Source organism: Phyllobates terribilis, unplaced genomic scaffold (genome assembly GCF_046119375.1).
Source record: "Phyllobates terribilis strain yellow unplaced genomic scaffold, ASM4611937v1 Scaffold_35__1_contigs__length_13245226, whole genome shotgun sequence".
Taxonomy (NCBI): domain Eukaryota; kingdom Metazoa; phylum Chordata; class Amphibia; order Anura; family Dendrobatidae; genus Phyllobates; species Phyllobates terribilis.
The window spans coordinates 4,613,882-4,633,430 of NW_027362795.1; the positions used below are offsets into that span (position 1 = coordinate 4,613,882).

General features: G+C 42.9%; 1 pseudogene; it reads left to right on the forward strand.

Moving 5' to 3' along the window:
* The window catches only part of LOC141182695 (uncharacterized), a 172,020-nt pseudogene that overhangs the window by 61,152 nt on the left and 91,319 nt on the right, over positions 1-19,549 (forward strand).

Here is a 19,549-nt window from a genome sequence, read left to right on the forward strand (position 1 = left end):
AATTGTGCCATTACTTCCGGAAATGGGCCAATCGGAATAGGTTTAGTGAGAGTGTGTTTGTTAGGTCTGCCATCTACACCGATCAATATTAGATTGTCGTTAGAAAATTGGACTGGGAGACCCTGAGGCAATTCAGTGGATTTTAAAATGGAGTTGGCCGCCCCAATGTCTACCATGAACTTCACCGGATTTCCTCCTATTGGGAGAACTACAGATGAACAGAGCCCGGGGGTGGTTACGGGCATCACGATGGCAGACTCTGGTTGGCCTCCATTTCAGACTGGATGGTTTTGGGGGACATTGTCTCGTGGGACGTGCGTCCTATTTCTAGATAGGGGGGCTTGGGCGGTGCACTGGCTAGCAGGGGTGTGACAGTCCCTTTGGAAATGTCCCGTCCGGCCACACCTCCAACACTGATGACAGGAATTCACTACTGGCCTTTTCCCGGGATACATTACTCGCTGATCAGGTACCACCATGGGGTAATAGTGGGGCTGTAAGGGAGGATACTGTGTTGCGGGTACTGCGGATGCATCAACTGCCACTGCAGCGGGTTTGGATTTAGGCTTAACCGCAGAAGCGGTCCGGGCGACACTTTTCTGGAAGCTTTTTGCTACCTTTAGGGCATCTCCTGGGGTGGCTGACACAACATCTGGTCGTACAGCCAATATCACGTCCTTGATTTCAGTCCGTAACCCCTGGATAAAGGTGGATACTAACAGCTGGCAATGACTTTTAGTATGTAAGGAGAACCCAAGGTCCTTATAGACCTGTATAAGGCCCCCATAAAACTTCTCAGCCGACTCTCCCTTCTCTTGAGTGACATCTGTGAGGGTAGTGGATTGATCAGCCAACTTATCCAGAGCCTATATTTTAGGGCTTGACAGAAGTCAACCCCACTCTCATTACGTATTGGCGTCTAATGCTCTATTATATGAGACATCAGCCTCTACCATGGGATAATATCCTTCACCGGCTTTTACATGGAGCAGGTGTAAAGGATCTTGCCTTGTTGTTGACTATATCTCTCTGTTTGCAGACATGCCCCTTTAAAAAGCCATGGGGGAATGTTCGGGATCCGGGAGACGGTTACACAGAGTATCCGTCTGTACTGGGGTAAACTGGGAATATTTGGGTGGGCTGGTATTGTGGTCCGCTTCCTCCATTTCCTCCATCTTTGTGAGAGGGGGTGAAGGTGGAAGAAAATCAGCATGAGTACTCTCTGTTGGGAGATCTTGGAGGTAGGGGAACACTGGGGGAGACCAGATATCGGGTTTGATTAGTTGAGCGGCATAATCAACGAGATCCCTGTCGATGGCCAAGAGTCTTATCTCTCTCAATTTAGTTGGATGCGTGTTGATGTTGCTTTATAGCCCCGACTATTATTTTGGCCACATCTTGTTTTGGATGTCAAAAAATACCGGTGGAAATAAATGGCAGGGCTAGGGTTGGGACCACATGAAGCTGTGATGCGTATGCTATGGTGTTTTGAATTATTTCTGTAAGCAGGTGTTGTGACCTGGGTACATCCAGAGGATCATATTTTGGTACCACCGCATGTATAACATACTGACATGATAGCTGTCCCGCTCTTGTAGCCATCACTTCTCCTTCTGTTAATGGACCGTGGTCACGGATGTAATCGTTGGATGCAGTTTGTATTGTAAATCCCCCAATACAAAATATTTCTGCTAGCCCTCCCCCCATGCTGTAGATTTGCATTTGCTGCGTTTACAATGATCCCAACTTGCTGTTGCGGTATACTCCCCATGCCTATTCTCAGTATAGTGGAAAATTCCGAAGGACCATTCAGTAATACAGACGCCACCTCCTGGTACTCGTGTCCATGTTCTATTTCCCCAGTTCGGAAGAGGGTGAATAGGGTAGAGTTCGGAGGTCCCTGGGTCTCCCCGAATGGAGTGTGGACCATGGCGGGAGCAGGTGGGGGCAATGGTTTATAATACCCGCCGTCAGCGTTAAGTAATGGGAAGGTTGGTGCTACAGCACTGGGTCTGCGGGTTCCATTATTATTATGTCTCGCGCCATCCCAGATTGGTGGACCCAACACACATTACAAAGACAGCCATCTGGGTTATATGGTGGTGGCTGGCCACCAGTGGGAAGTGCAGGGTATTTAATCTCCTTAGGTATAAACTGCTCAGTTTCCGGATTCAGGGGCTGGGGTACGGCTACATTTGTGGGGGTAGGGGATGCTTCTTTAGGGGCTTCTGATTCAGTTTGTGGACACATAAGTTGGGAAGGGGAATCTTCTTCCTCCTCTACCTTTTTCCCATCAGCTTCATTTTGTAGCACAAAACAGCCAGTCTTTGTTACAGTGCTAGATAATTTTCCTTTCTTGACATAAAGATAATTGAAATAACCAGGCTTCATCTCCTCCTCTATTTGAACATATCCATCACCACAAATCTCATGTGCAACTTTCCTAAACTTTTCAGCATCTTCCAACAATCCACAGTCAACTAGTCTTCCCCTTTTCTGCCGGATTCCTTCGTCCCACAATGTAGGCTGAAGTCTCCCCTCCATGGGAAAATTTAACACCTTAAACACTTTTGGTGCATTCTTAAATGATCTTTTCCCCTCTCGACCGACCATGATAGTCATCACATCCTCTCCCTCCTGAGGGGGAGACACTTTCTTTCTGCTCCACGGAAACATTGATTAATCACTGCACTTCTGCCTTTCGACTAACAAAGATCCTTGATTTGTGCAGAGTATGAGTCCAGCCGGCCTCAACTGTTCCACTGACTCACCCCTCCCTTCGGGGAAGTTACGTACAGTACTAGGTGAAAGGAGGAGAGCTCGCGTCTGCAGCCGTCCGGACACTCGACATACTTATATCTGTGTGTGTGTCCTACCCAATCTTCTATCACCTGCCGCGACTTATACTAATAGTGTTCAGTCTCCTAAGAATCTTTGTCAGAAGTTAAGGAAGATTCATACAATATTCACTTGTCAATCCGAGGTGGTTCTGCTTTAAAAGTTATCAATATCAGACCCCTAATGGAACTACACCCCTATAGTCTCACCTTTGACTATATCCAACCAAGACATCCGGAGATACTGCAAACAACCATGCACCACGTGGAAACCACACCAAATGGTCAGTATCACTAGTAAAGAACTCGTGCACTTATCGTGGCTTTTGTGGGGGATGATCAGTCCCAATTCCAGTGGGGGAGGCCGAAAGCAAGTCTCTCTTTGTGGATGTCCAGAGGTGGTGGGGCCTCCCTGGTTAGGGATCCGAGTTACGGCACCAAGCTGTTGAGGTAGGGCAGCAATGACCCTTCACATTTGACCAAGTGAGTGTCAAATTATTATGTTACAAGGTTGATGTAAAGGACATATCGATATTCATGCTATAGTTACTTCATTTTGTGCTTGCTTCTAAAATCATGTTATTATTACACCTTGCATAGCATACATTCTTTCATTCTTTTCTCCAGCTTCACATGCAATTTTCTCACAAGAACCTTTTCTCTCAAGAACATTCTATGAAACACCCTGCTCCTGTTATCTAACTAGTCTGAGCCGGGATGTATAACCTTGTAACTTTCCATCATGTGCCGAACTAACAATAATATGACCATATGTGTGTTTCCGTAATAATCGTACTAACATTGGTTTAAGCCTGTAGTATGGCTGTAGGTGATTGGCTATTGATATACTCAAAACAATATATAATGCTAAGTAAAATAAACGGGATTAGAGATTCTCCGAACAGGAAACAAATACACAAGCCGGGAGCTGAGAACAGAGGACTGAACCAGAGGAGGAGAAGAAGGCTGTATCTGGCAGCTTCCGGCAATATGCTTCCAGCTTTAGTAGGGTGCAGTGCTTCCAGTTGGCTGAAGCAGGAAGCCGATTACTCCAGCTGGACAGCACACACACCCATACTGCCAGACTGGATAGTACTAATGGTCCCAGGCACCCTAATCTTAGTGGCTGGACAGAGCCTGCGCCACCCAGAGTTTATGGTTCTGATGTCTCCTCCATCACCAGCGCCGCCTGCAGGATGAATAAGGCGGCTTCTGGTTAGAGAAGCAGACGTCGCAGGAGCAGATCCCAGAGGAGATGGGACCCACCATTTGCAGAAGCCCTAATGTGACCAAATTGCAGAAAACCAGAGCAATAGAAATCCCCATAAAGTGACTCCATTTTGGAAATTATAACCCTCAGTGAAATAATCTATAGGAGTAGTGACTATTTTGACTCCACAGGCACTTTCCAGAAATTAGCACGCAGTGGATGTTGGAGAGTGAAAATTACAAATATATAATTTCATTACCCAACACATAGTGCCCAGATTGTGCTCCAGGAGACACACACCATCAATTAAGTGGGTTCTTCTCACTATAGTAATGTCAAATATGTAACATACCTGGCGGCGTCCTTGCATAGTGGTTCATCTCCCACTGTGCAAGAGCGCGTACCTGATTTCCAGTCCAGACTTTGGCATCTTTCCATGTTGTCTGCTCTGCTCTGCTCTGTCTGCTTAGGGCGACGCCTGCTGAACTTCCTGTTACTTGTAGCTGCTGCAGACACACCCCTAATGCGTCCTCAGCCTATTGCTGTCTGTCACCTGGTATTTAACCCAGCTCCTCCCTGGAATCCTCGCCTGAGTATTGTGTTCTGTCAGTTGGCTTCTAGTCACTGATGTGCCAGGTCCTGTCTGTTTCCTGCCTTGCGGTATCAGTTCCCGTGTCTGAACTGTGTCCTGTCTGAACTATCTCCTAGCCTGTTATTTCCGCCATCTAGGGGCCGCATACCTAGACCCGTTCCTGTATCTTGCCTGTTCCTGTCTGAACACGCTCCTAGCCTGTTCTTTCCGCCTTCTAGGGGCCGCATACCTAGACCCGCTCCTGTATCTTGCTGTTGTGTCTGTTCTTGTCTGAATACTCTCCTAGCCTGTTTCCTATTTTTCTCTATGTCTGTACCTTCCCTTTTTCTGCAGAGTCTGAACTCGTACCTAACTCCTGCTCATTGTCACTGTACTTCCGTTTGTGAGTTTGTGGTCCACTCGCTACTTCACTGCAAGTACCCTGTGGGTATCTGGTTCTGCCATTCCCTTCCTGTCTGTTCCATGTGAACAGAGCCCTGTCCCCCCTGCTCTGCCTTGCTCACCGTTCCGGTGGTTCTTGCCTGCTCTGCCTTGCTCACCGCTCCGGTGGTTCTAGCCTGCTCTGCCTTGCTCACCGCTCCAGTGGTTCTAGCCTGCTCTGCCTTGCTCACCGCTCCGGCGGTTCTAGCCTGCTCTGCCTTGCTCACCGCTCCGGCGGTTCTAACCTGCTCTGCCTTGCTCACCGCTCCGGCGGTTCTAGCCTGCTCTGCCTTGCTCACCGCTCCGGCGGTTCTAGCCTGCTCTGCCTTTGCTCACCGCTCCGGCGGTTCTAGCCTGCTCTGCCTTTGCTCACCGTTCTGGCGGTTCTAGCCTGCTCTGCCTTTGCTCACTGCTCCGGCAGTTCTAGCCTGCTCTGACCCTTTGCTCACCGCTCCGGCAGTCTTGCTCTGCTCTGACCCTTTGCTCACTGCTCCGGCAGTCTTGCTCTGCTCTGACCCTTTGCTCACTGCTCCGGCAGTCTCGCTCTGCTCTGACCCTTTGCTCACTGTTCCGGCAGTCTCGCTATGCTCTGACCCTTTGCTCACTGCTCCGGCAGTCTCGCTCTGCTCTGACTCCTTGCTCACTGCTCCGGCAGTCTCGCCCTGCTCTGACCCTTTGCTCACCGCTCCAGGTGGCCTTGTCCTGCTCTACTCTCACTCACCGCTACTGGCGGTCTCGTCTTGCTCTGCTCTTGCTTGCCGCTCCGGGCGGTCTCACTCTGCTGTGTTTGTCCACCGCATCTGCGGTTCTGTTCCTGAGTCCCAGTCTGAACTGGGTCCTATCCACTCTGTGCTCCAGCCTGTCGTACCAGCCAGTACCTGCCTGCCTGCATACCAGTCATGCTCGCCAGCATCCACCCGTCTGCATTCCAGCCTTGTCTGCCTATACCCACCAGTCTGTGTGCCAGCCTAACCTGCCTGTTCCAGTATTCCCCTGTGTGGGTTAACAGCGGTGTGCGGAGTCTGACCTGGAGTAGCACCTGGTCCCTCTGCCCGGTTCCTCCTTGGTGCACTGGCATCGTATGCCGTCGTGCGACCTTGGCAGATACTTAGTTACGCCCCTCCAGGCACTCTCCGGTTCATGGCACAGTGGAATCACTAAACACGCACACGCCAGTCAGTCCGGGTGTATGCATTACAAAATACATGGATGCTAAATGTGTTTTGTGCACATGCAAGGCTTTCAAGTGAAGGTGAGGTTTGACTTTGGGGGAGCGGATATTGCTGGATTGGTTTATGGAAGCCATGTTGCTTTTCAAAAGCCTTTGAGCCACTAATAATGTGGAAACCACTGGTTTTCCATTGACAGATGATGGACCTGAGTGGGGACTTGTTTTTTGTGAGATGAGTAGTTTTATTGGTGTTATTTCACCTACATAACATTGGTTGGTGGCTTTTTATTCCATATTTGGGAGGCAGAATTAACAAACAGTTGAACACTACGATCCACTGGTTCATCCTATGAGGTTTTTTATTAGACTGTGAACTGTTATTGTCTTGATGAATAATGACGGCTAACATAGGGCAAAATTAAAAAAAAATCACAGAAAAAGATACAGCTTTACTAACACCAAATCATATAACAAATGCACTAGCAGGATGCCACAGACCCCCATGATAAAGGTGGGGGCAGCGCAGGTGCAAAATACTGATGGAGCAACCACTCACAATCATACCAATTCATGGAGGGGGTGGTATTAAAGATGCACACAGAAGAAGCTTGCATAGGACGCCAGTCACACAGGTAGGTGAGATGCACAGTGTCTGGCGTAGCCTAATGATGCCCATACTATTACATCAGGAAGGCTGCCCAGCACTATATAAGTGCACCCCACATGGACAGACACCTCAGTACACCCAACCAACACTAAAATGCTAATGCATTTGTTAACTGATTTGGTGTTGGTAAGGCTGATTTTTTTCTGTGATATGTTTTCTTGCTAAATAATGATACTTTTACACAAAGTTCATTTTTACAGAGAGTTTAAGTAGAAATAATCAACAATACAAATTTTAAGGATATGTTATTCATAAATAATAATTGGTTTTATTCTTGGCAGATGACTGTACCAGGAGATCAGAGGAACAGCTGACATCTTCAATTTTTAAATCAGATGATCTTGAGATTACACAAGATACAATTGAAGTAAATGCCATTACTCCAGATATACCATCATCCCTTCACAGCAAAGATCTGTCATCTGATCATTTGAAACAGGTCCTGTCTTCTGATTCATTACCGACTACTAAGGAAAATCAAAGTCACAAAATAAGCATTAAAAAACAAATTGCTCCTAAAGCAGAGAAGCCATTTTCATGTTCAGAATATGGAAATAGTTTTTCTCTAGAAAAGTCTTTTCTTAAATATCAAAGCATTCACACAGCAGAAAATAGATTTTTTTGTTTCAAGTGTGGGAAATTTTTTAACCAGAAATCAAATCTTGTTAATCACCAGAGAAGTCACAAAGAGGAGAAGCCATTTTCTTGTTCAGAAAGTGGAAAATGTTTTACAGAGAAATCAAGTTTAATCAAATATCAGAGAACTCACACAGGGGAGAAGCCTTTTTGCTGTTCAGAATGTCAGAAATGTTTTAACCAGAAATCTTTTTCCTGTTCAGAATGTGGAAAATGTTTTAGCCGGAAAACAGATTTGGTTGAGCACAAGAGAACTCACACAGAAGAGAAGCCTTTTTCCTGTTCAGAATGTGGGAAATGTTTTAGCCGGAGATCAGTTTTGGTTGAGCACAAGAGAACTCACACAGGGGAGAAGCCTTTTTTCTGTTCAGAATGTGGAAAATATTTTAGCTGGAAATCAGTTTTGGTTAAGCACCAGAGAATTCACACAAGGGAGAAGCCTTTTTCCTGTTCAGAATGTGGAAAATGTTTTAGCCAGAAAACAGATTTGGTTGAGCACAAGAAAACTCACACAGGGGAGAAGCCTTTTTCCTGTTCAGAATGTGGAAAATATTTTAGCTGGAAATCAGGTTTGGTTGAGCACAAGAGAACTCACACAGGGGAGAAACCTTTTTCCTGTTCAGAATGTGGCAAATGTTTTAGCCGGAAATCAGTTTTGGTTCAGCACAACAGAACTCACACAGGGGAAAAACCTTTTTGCTGTTCAGAATGTGGGAAATGTTTTATCTGGAAATCAGATTTGGTTATACACCAGAGAACTCACACAGGGGAGAAGCCTTTTTCCTGTTCAGAATGTGAGAAATGTTTTATCCAGAAATCAGATTTGCTTAAGCACAAGAGAACTCACACAGGGGAGAAGCCTTTTTTCTGTTCAGAATGTGGGAAATATTTTAGCTGGAAATCAGGTTTGGTTAATCACAACAGAACTCACACAGGGGAGAAGCCTTTTTCCTGTTCAGAATGTGGGAAATGTTTTATCCAGAAATCAGATTTGGTTACGCACAAGAGAATTCACACAGGGGAGAAGTCTTTTTCCTGTTCAGAATGTGGGAAATGTTTTAGCCGGAAATCAGGTTTGGTTAATCACAACAGAACTCACATAGGGGAAAAGCCTTTTTGCTGTTCAGAATGTGGGAAATGTTTTAGCCGGAAATCAGATTTGGTTATACACCAGAGAAATCACACAAGGGAGAAGCCTTTTTCCTGTTCAGAATGTGGGAAATGTTTTAAAGATAAATCAGAGTTGGTTAAGCACCAGAGAACTCACACAGGGAAGAAACATTTTTCCTGTTCAGAATGTGGGAAATGTTTTGTGAAGAAATCATCACTTCGTATTCACCAGAGAACTCACACAGACGAGAAGCCATTTTCATGTTTTTAATGCGGGAAATGTTTTACACGGAAATCAACCCTTGACAAACTTCAGAGAAGTCACACAGGGGAGAAGTCTTTTTCGTTTTTAACCGAAAATTATATCTTCATAAAGGGGTTGTCCACTACTAGGACAACTTCTTCTCATTCCTCATGTTTGGCCTTTTTAAAATAAAAACACTCATACGCACTTCCTGTTCTGCCGCCGTTCCATTGGTGTCACAACTCGCATTTCCGTAAGGATGTTAAATCGCACAATCCTGCTCCCAATCACCGCCACCTTCAGACGTATTGTACATCAACAGGAAGGACATGGCCTGGACATAGCACCAAGAGGATGCACACACTGAGAGCACTCTCTTCAGACCGTGCTCCTGGGGGAATTATAAGCAATTTACAGCCTCAAACATGACTTTCGATATGGGAAAGAAAGAAGAGATCAGAGGTTAATCGGAGGTCCTCCACCTCTGTCAGCATGTCTGGTATGCAGCGTTTCTTATGGAAGGTCTTATCTTCTTGCTCCGGAGCTATTACTGCCTCACCTCAGCGTGGAAAAAGAAGCAGCCTTAACCCTCATGATGCCAGACAGCTCCAGACAGTAAGTCCTGCACCAACTTCTCTCTTAATGTAGACCTCACAAAAAAACAGCTCCACAAATCTCCCTGTACTCTCACCAAAGCACATACTGAGCAGTGCTTGCTTCACAGGGACATTTACCCCCCAGCCACAGGTTATTCTGATATGGGGAACAACATGACTTATTTGTATATCAGATTGCGTCTATCCCTACTAAAGAAGATATGGAGCAATATATTCAGAGGCTGGAGACCACATACAATACTGAAATACATCCCCTCACTTCTATCCTGTCACAGCTTACTGACAAGGTACAGAGATTAGAGGATAATATCGTCCCAGTTAGAGGCCATTATAATGCTCAGAAACTAACACTGGATCTTCACAGCCAGTAAATAAACCACCTGTTTAATATGGTTGATGATCAAGAAAATCACAATTATATCTGGATAAGGGGTATACCTGAAAGCATCAACGCACAAGTGATTATGCCAACACTGCGATCATTATTCAATAATATCCTTGGTGATCCTATTGATAAGAAGCTGGAGATTTATAAGGCGCACCGTACAATAGGCAATCGTGGCCCAGATTTTGAGCATCCAAGGGACATTATCTCTCGCATACATTTTTTTCAATGTAGAAGAGGCCATTGTGAGGAAAGCAGAGGAGTTGGATCCTGGTGATTTAAATGGAAAACGCATATAATTGCTCACATATCTATCCTGAATGACACTTGCTAAAAGAAGGGTATTGAAACCACTACTTGATGCCATCCGGGAAAATGGCCTGATGTACTCCTGGGGGTACCCATTCCAGCTGTATATTTTCAAAGATCCAAGCAACATGAGACCTATTTGTGATGTCCTGGACATTCCCAGAATCCATATATCTGACTGGCCACCTGCTCCACCATTGCCACAGAGAGTTCCAGCACGTCACAGAAGGCGTTCAATGGATCAGGAACTTGATGGTGATGCAGCCAGACGGGAAAGGAACCTGCCAATCATATGAGCTCCTGAAATTAATCTTGTCTTCCCTGATGAGAGACAGTTTGCAGATGCTTACTTATTTCTTTAAGCATATAATAAGATATATCTAAATAGAGCATTAGGTGACACTCTTCCACTATATAGAATGTCTAAGTTCATATAAGATCTTAGACCAGGATATAAGTTGAGTTCACATGATACTACTGTAATATCAGGCTGTATTACTTTACTCGCTATATATTCCATGGTTACACCTAATGGGAATCCTAGAACTGAAAGTTTGACTTACGCCTGTAAAGATCACCCCCAGTTAGGGACTTGCATTGGGATCTGCTTGTTTCGCAATTTCCTACTGTTTTGATATAGTCATAATCTATACTTCTTAGACACTGAGAGGTAGACGTTACTATCTACCGTCTATACTTCCTCTTTGCTCTTAATCTTTCTCTCTTCCATTCCCCTTTTTTTCATATAATATGGCACAACTCAAAACTTGTTCATTGAATGTCAGAGACTTAATGTTCCAGAGAAAGGAGCTCAAGTGTTTTATCGTAGGCATAAACAGCACGTACATTTTCTTTCTTCAGGAGTCACACTTTAGAGGCGATCATATACTGTACCTCAGATTACTAATAGATATTATTCATCTTGGTGTCCCAGAAAAATGCAGTTTTGAAGTCTAAGGTGTTGAGTATAGGCCACCACAGATCACTGCTGCATACTATTGTAGAAACACTGTCTGACACGGAGGGGAGGTATGTGTTTGTTAAGATCTCCATCTACTAAAAATTTTGACTTTAGAAAACTTCTGTCTCCTTAATTGTGAATAAATTAAGACATGTCGTCATTACTTAAACAAGCTAAAATATTTTGCGGAGGACCTTATCATCATTGGCGGTGACTCTAATTTTGTCTTGGATCCTTCTTTAGACGCGTCCCTGGGCTGGAGTCACCAATCTAAAACACAAACAAAAGCTTTGCTAAACGTGCTCCGGTCTCAACCGGGCAATGTATGGAGGATACTACATCCAGACGTAAAGAATTATACCTATTATTCTCCTTTACACAATATGCATAGCCATATAGTCCTTTTCTTAATTAGCCGTCACTTGCCTACATGGCAACCTACATCACAGGTACGAACTACTGTATGGTCAGATCATGCTACTGTATATTGTAATCTGACTATGCCAGACTCCACCAAGGCTTCACATGTTGGAACCTAAATGATAATCTGCTGAAAGACTCACTCTGTGTCTCAGACCTTCTTGAGACTATAGACTCCTTCAAATATATGAGCATGATGAAACTGCCTTACCATTTAAATGGGAAGCACTCACATGTGTCCCCAGAGGGATAATAATAAAACATAGATAAAGGCTAAAAAAAGGAGAGAACAGCTAAAGTCTCCCATTTGCTTGTCAAGGAGATCAATCCGCTCAAACAACGTAAACGATCTGCTTCCCTCCAGGTATATGTAGACCTGCTTAACACTAGAAGGGAGCTAAAGTAGTTTCATGGATGGGGTACTTGAAAATATTGTGTAATTTCAGGGCACCTACTTATGGAAGGAACAAAGTGGAAGCTTCCATTCTCAGTACTAGATATGGGGCCTCCTCGAGAAAATGACTTAAAATGTCCTACACTAAAGTTAATATATAAGGCGTGGGATAGGGGTAAAAATATTCTGGGGATTGGAAAGTACACAAACTATACTCCTTTATGGCACAGCTATAACTTACCAGAGCTACATAAACTAAAAAATGTTAGTGAGTGGGAGGATAAGGGTATATGCTTGGTGTCAAAACTCTTGAGGGATGGATTATTCAAGATGTTTGAACAAATAAAAGCAGATTTTAACCTTCTGCATAGGGTGTTTTATCAATATCTGCAAATACATCTTCATATAGTTCACAACTAGAATAAACGCCATACTGATTGACATTACTCAATAGACACCATTACTACATCGTTAGATACAAAAGGTCTAATATCCCTTATTTATAGGCAGTTACTGGCCCTACATTTGGATAAATATCCTTTGATAGTTAAGACATGGGATGGGGATGAGGGTCCCTTATCTGAGGAGCAATGGGGGAAATACTGGATTTGACACCGAAACTTTCATTGTCAGAGTCACAAAGATTGTCCCGAATTCTTCTCATTCATAGGGTATATAGATCCCCAAGTATTTTATTTAAAATTGAAATACAAACGGATGACACATGTCCTAGATGTGGTCAAAAGGACACCCACCTGATGCATATGATGTGGGAATGTGTAAATATTGGCGACTAATGGAACATAGCGATCGCTCTTGTACTATCTGTATTTGGGATACAACTTCAGTTGGAACCTAAAATCTGTATCCTAGAACTCCTGGGAGAGGACGTAGATCCAGACTCCCATATGGCAGTAGCTAGCTCAAGAATATCATTCCAAGCCAGATAGTTGTTGGCCCTACATTGGATAGACAATTATCCCCCAACGATAACAGAACTAAAATCCAGGATAAATAACACTCTATGGTTGGAAAGTGGAGCTTATATAAAAAGGAACGCTCTCAAGAAATCCATACACATATGGGAGCAATGGTTAATTACCCCAGGTATTGCTTCAGAAATACTATATTGGACCATTTGTACATATCCCTGCAGTAAACCAGGAATTTATATCCTTATACCCAAGGTGTCAGCAAATAATAATTGTCTCAGTCCACACAATTGCCCCTTCTTAGATAGATTATTTTTCTTTTGACGTCCCAATAGGGGAAAAAAAGCCATCCGGAAGTATTCAGATATTTATGTACAAATGTAAAATTACTATTCCAAAACCTTGTACTATAGAGCGATATTGGGATTTATATCATTGTAAACCGGTTGTTGTATTGTTTACTGGTTTTTTTTTCTTTTTATTTTTTTTGTCACAAAGTTTATATGACAAAAACAAAATGTTGGTCTTTCTTTGTTTTGTTAAATAAAAATTATCTGATTGAAAAAAAGAAAGGAGCGAAGGTCTTTACTAGATCAAACATATACAAAATATCAAGATCACATGTGAAGGTACTCGTATGAATTCACAGATAAATGTGGTCTCTCATTGACAAGGAAGTTTCATCCACGGATGTAAAGGACATACGGCTCTGGCAAAAATTAAGAGACCACTGAACAGTTTTCTATTGGAAAGCGTGGAAAGACTGGTGGAAAGCATGGCAAGATGAATGAAAGCTGTGATTAAAAATCATGGTTAGTCCACCAAATATTGATTTCACATTTAAATCATGAGTAATTTGAGGTCTGAAAACACTGTGTTTATTTTTTAGTATTTTGACACTTTATCATTTGCTGCAAATAAATACAACATTTTTAGCTTTGAATTTCGGAGACCTGTTGTCAGTAGTTTATAGACTAAAACAACAATGTACATTTTACTCTATAATATACCTATAAAGAGAAAAATCAGAGAAACTGAAAATTTTGCAGTGGTCTCTTCATTTTTGCCAGAGCTGTATGTATCCAAAACAAAAGGAGCCGCACTGCTATAAATTCATAACCCCACTGACATAGCTGACGCATTTCATTGCTGTTATAGCTCACTTCATAATATTCATGGAAAATACCACGACATGCCACCTAATTTTCTTGAAACAAAAATTGACAAATATATTATGGACACTGCCGTTCCTTCCTTACAGACCCCTGAGCAGGAGGTACTAGACAAAGCTTTCACTAAACAACAGGTAGGGAATGATTTAATGGCCTGTCCTATCGGGAAGAGCCCTGGGCCAGATGGATTCAATAATAGATTTTATAACATGTTTGCACCTCTGTTGTTACCATTAGTGTTCAATAATATCTCAGAAGACTCCACTTTGCCCCCCAATCACTTGATGCTCACATAACAGTTTTACCAAAGCCTGGAAAAGAACTAAATGCCTGCCCTAATGTTCATCCAATTTCATTAATTAGTGTAGATGTCACCATATTCTCTAATATAATTGTATCATGGCTCTCCCACTACTTACCCTCAATTGTTAGCAACGATCAGGTTGGCTTCGTTAAGGGTAGAGAAGTGCGTGATAATACAAATAAAACATTGTTAGTTTCACGTGCAAAAAAATACGGGATCCCAATGTGCCTTGTTTCTGTGGACGCTGAAAAAGGGTTTGACAGAATGCACTGGACTTTCTTGAAGAGCACCTTACGAAAAATTGGGTTAGGCTCTTTTTTATTATCTAAAATTCTATCCTTTTACACTGACCCTAAAGCGATAGGGTAAACGGCCTTCTATGACACATTTTCTGTTAAAAATTAGACAAAGCAAGAGTGTCCCTTATCGCCTCTCCTATACACATTGGTGATGGAACATTTCTCGGTAGCATTACAAAAAAATCCAGATATTAGTGGAGTTACTATAGGCTCACATCACTGTAAACTAGCTCTATACGCAGATGACCTATTGTTCTATTTTCAAACCCAATTATCTAATTCCCTTCTATACTAAAGGAATTTGAAGAATTTGGCCAAGTAAGCGATTTTAAAGTCAACTACTCTAAATCAGAAGCAATAACATAAGACAACAGCTAATTTTTAACTTTCCCTTTAAGTGGCAGAAAGACACATCTAAGTACCTCAGTACACAAATTCCAGGCAACATGGATGATCTGTATAGTTTAAATTATATCCCTGTCCTTGAACAAACTCTTCAAAATTTAATGAATTATAAATTCAGACCCTTGTCCTGGTTTGGTTGTATTTATGTGATAAAATGGACATTTTGCCAAAACTTCTTTATATATTCCAGATCGTTCCTGTCTGCGTTCCTCAGACCTTTTTCTCCCATTTCGACAACGCTATTAGGTAGTATGGGGAACGTCGAGGTCTAGGATACGTTTTAAAATATTGTGATGTTCCAAAAATAAAGGGGGTACTAGTATGCCTGATCTAAAAAAATTACCATCAATCTTTGATTCTTATTAGAGCAGTGGACTGGTTTACGTCTGTGGAACATAAGCAATGGGTGAAACTGGAAGGGGACCTCTATCCGTGGATACTCACATCTCTACCTTGGATTGACTAAATACATGTACAAACTAAACAATTACCAATACCCATTCAACACATTTTGAAAACATGGGATCAAGTCTTAATCTCATCATCTATATCACGTAGGTTGGGTCCATTAATGCCCTTGTTTGGCAACCCAGATTTTCCCTCTGCTTCAGGTACGGGCTCATTTCTAATCTGGGACTGATCTGATGGGGTTAGATTGAGACATGTTCTCATGGGATCAGGCTCTTTTCCTTCCTTTATAGAACTTCGTGGCTCCTTTCCAATTAGGAGTCTATCCTGCCTGACTTTTTTTCAGCTCAGGTCATTTATAAATTCTCACATGTTACTAGTATAAAGGATGAACTCACTCCGTTTGAACCCATAATCACTCAAGTAGGTCCTTGTTCTAAACTATCTTGCATACACAGAGCAACACAAATGGACACCAGCAATGACCCTCTACCCTTTACTGGGGTTGGGAGAAGGAATTGGGTCGTCAAATTTCAGAGAAGGATAGGCAAAAAACATTCACACTCTCCCACAAATTATCTATTACTTGCCGTGCCCAGGAGAAAAACGATAAGATTTTATCTAGATGGCACCATTGTCGCACTATGCTATGTAGCATCTTCGAACTTGTGCTGGCGGTGTGGTGGTGCAGACGGGTCTGTGTTACATATATGGTGGGAATGCCCATCATCGTCGGATTCGGTGGACTACGTTGGACCTGCATGCTTCTTTTTTTTTGGGGGGGGGGTTTAATAAAATAGTGAACCAGGAAAGGTGTTGAGGAGTGTTTATTCAAATTAAGTATTTTTTCGTGGGTGTTTTTATTTTTGATTACTGGGTCAGTAATGGGTTTGTCTGATAGACACCTCTCCATTACTATCACCAGAGTTTGATGCCAGCTGTGATTTTTGACAAACCACAGCTGCCATTAACCCCAAGATACTTTACACCAATTGTCAATGCATCTGGGCAATTGGGAAGAGCAAAGGCAAAAAGCCATAATTGGTGCATCTCATGTGATGCTCCACTTCTGGGGCAGCTATGAGCTGGTATTTTTAGGCTGGGGAGGGCCCAATAACAAGGGACCTTCCCAACTTGATAATATCAGCTCTCAGCTGTCTGCTTTACCTTTGCTGGTTACAAAAAAATAGAGGGAACCCATGTTGTTGTTTTTTAATTATTTATTAGGTTAAACAAGGCTCAACTCCCTTTAGCTCCAGATGAAAGGCTCTAAAGGGCGCAAATTTATAACATATAGGGGGTTGTGAAATGATATATCTGCAGGACATCTATCTATTATCTATCATATCTCTAACATCTTTCTATCGATAACTGTATATAAGATTGTTTTCTTAGTTTTGTAATCAGCTTTTAGTTACATAGAGGATTATAGTCAGTAAAAGACGATGTTAATAACGCATTGTATATGGATGCAGGCGAGAAAAACATCGCACACTCGCATGACACTCGTCTAACTATTCGAGATGAACATTGGAGCGATTTATAATCCGCTGATGTGAACGAACCCTTAGCCAGACTCTTCTGAACATAGTCTTTTCAAAGCCGCCCTACCTGGAAGGGGTTAAACATACGAGATTTCTGCCTTTTAGCTCCTGGTATGAAGTGGATAGCACAATCATATGCCTCCATATAGTAGACGTCCGGTAACTGGTAATAATCACCTCATGTGTCGTCTATTTGTCTCCAAGCAGGAAAATCCCACTTTACATTCCTCACATAAAACTGTAGAAAAGGCGGCGCGGGGTAATTGTGCCCGTAGTGAGGGGCAAATAATGCCGGAAATGTCACTGACTGCGGAGACGTCTCCATGTAGCGTCTTCACTCCGGATATCACTGTACAGGAGCCGCACAGTTCACACTGTGCATTCACTGAGGCCCCTGATCATGTGACCTCTGACTCCTCCCCTCCTGTGACCTCATCAGAGCTCCTGTGCGCACAGAGCAGCCATATATGTGGTGACGGCTCTGCAGGTGGAGGTATGTGGAGATCCCCCATTACTGGGCGCAGGGGGCATTAACCCCTTCAGCACGGAGGCTCTTTTGGGGTCTCTGTGTGGTGTGAACAGCTGTGGACAGAATGCGGCTTAGCTGGTTCCCGTCCACATTAGATCCATTCAGACGACTGCAGGATGAAGGACAGAAGCCCAGAGAAGTCCTCACACAACGCCATTATTCCTCTCCTAGTTCCAGCACAGTAATGTAGATAGTTAACCATATATTCATCAGGTGCATAGTAATAAACCACTCTACCCAAGTTTGGGTCCCAAAATATGAGAAAGTGGAAATATATGCCACTCCATGCGATAAATATGTATGCTATCACAAACCACAGGAGTTTTGTTGGCAATAATAAAAAGGCAAATATTTTATTAAACATATACAGACATGGGACATACAAGAAGGAACAACCCGGCATGAGAAGTGGGGCTGCATAAATACATATATGTAGATACACCAATCATAAAGAGTAAAAGTAACAATGGATAAAAACAAGTGCCACAATATTAAACCCTTCGTGGGATAGTTGTCTGAGTGCTGTGTACGGAAAAAGTCTAAAGAAAATCTAAAGTTCTAAAGAACATTTTGTATATTTAGTATAACAAATCGTATCAGCACATAGACTCCTAAGATCAAAATTCAGATCATGATATTGCACGCTTACCCATTGTTAAATAGCAGCCACACAAGAAAAAAATCCCCAACGCACGTTTCGCTTTGTGTATTTGATCGCTTCCTCGGGGGGAATGCAGAAAAGGACCTTCCATGCCGATTTAAGTATGTTCAGGACCTGCGATCACATGGTCACAGTGGACCAATCACGTAATGGTATATCGGCGCATGCGCACTGAGCCGTGTGCGTCAGCCGCACCGCCCACGGCTATCAAGGCAGACTGCACGTGTCCGGAAGAGCAGGGTGAGTAACCATGGCTCCCAGACAACAAACAGGCTCCATAAAGATGCCGGGGGCGGAGCGGGGACAACAGACAGCGCAGCACACACGCACACACCATTAAACACAGATTAATGGCAACAACTAATACATATATTTATAAGAGAAAGCACCAAATGACAATTGTAAATCCAGTCAGAGTGGTATGAATTCATAAATTGAAGGATGATGCCAATTCATGATGCAGGATAATAAATCAAGCTATGGAAGAAAAAGAAAAAAATAAATATACACAGGACAAGAAGCATAATAAAACATTAAAAATGTGGAAACATAAAATAATAAAAATAAATGTACCAAAGTGTTACTGTTGTTCACAAAAACGGGGCGAAGCTTAACGTTTCGTTAAGGCCATTGGGAAACATAGTTCCCAGTTCTATTATCCATTTGGCCTCTCTCTGAGCTAAAAGTTTTTTTATATTGCCTCCTCGGATGCCACCATGGATGGCCTCAATTCCCCGTACCATGAAGGTTTTGGGGTTACTATCATGATGTTGCCTAAAATGGCGTGGGATAGTTTTTAAAGAAGGGATGTCTGTCACCGTCCTTGCTGCACCAATGTCTCTCACATGCTCCCTAATCCTCACCCGCATTTCTCTAGATGTGAGTCCGATGTATATTTTTCCACACCCGCAGGTTGCATGGTATACAACATTAGAGGTCCCACATGAGATGAATTCATTAATCTTATAGTTGCGGTTTCCCGAGGAATTAGAGAACTCAGTACTGCGAGAGACATTGGTGCACGCCAGACAGTGACCACATGGCACGCATCCCTTTCTTGGTCCCCTTGACCCAAAAGGATTAGGTCTGGGCGCAACATAGTGACTTTTAACCAGAATGTCTTTAATATTTCTGCATCTCCTGGAAGTCATAAGAGGAGATGCTGAAATATACGGAGCCAGTGAAGGTTCAGTCAATAAAATCGACCAATGTCGTTGCATAATTGTTCTCATAAGTGACCAGTCTTGATTATATGTGGAGATAAATCTAGGTGGTCCAAAATTTTCCTTTGATTTAATAATGGGGCCTAACAATTTATTACG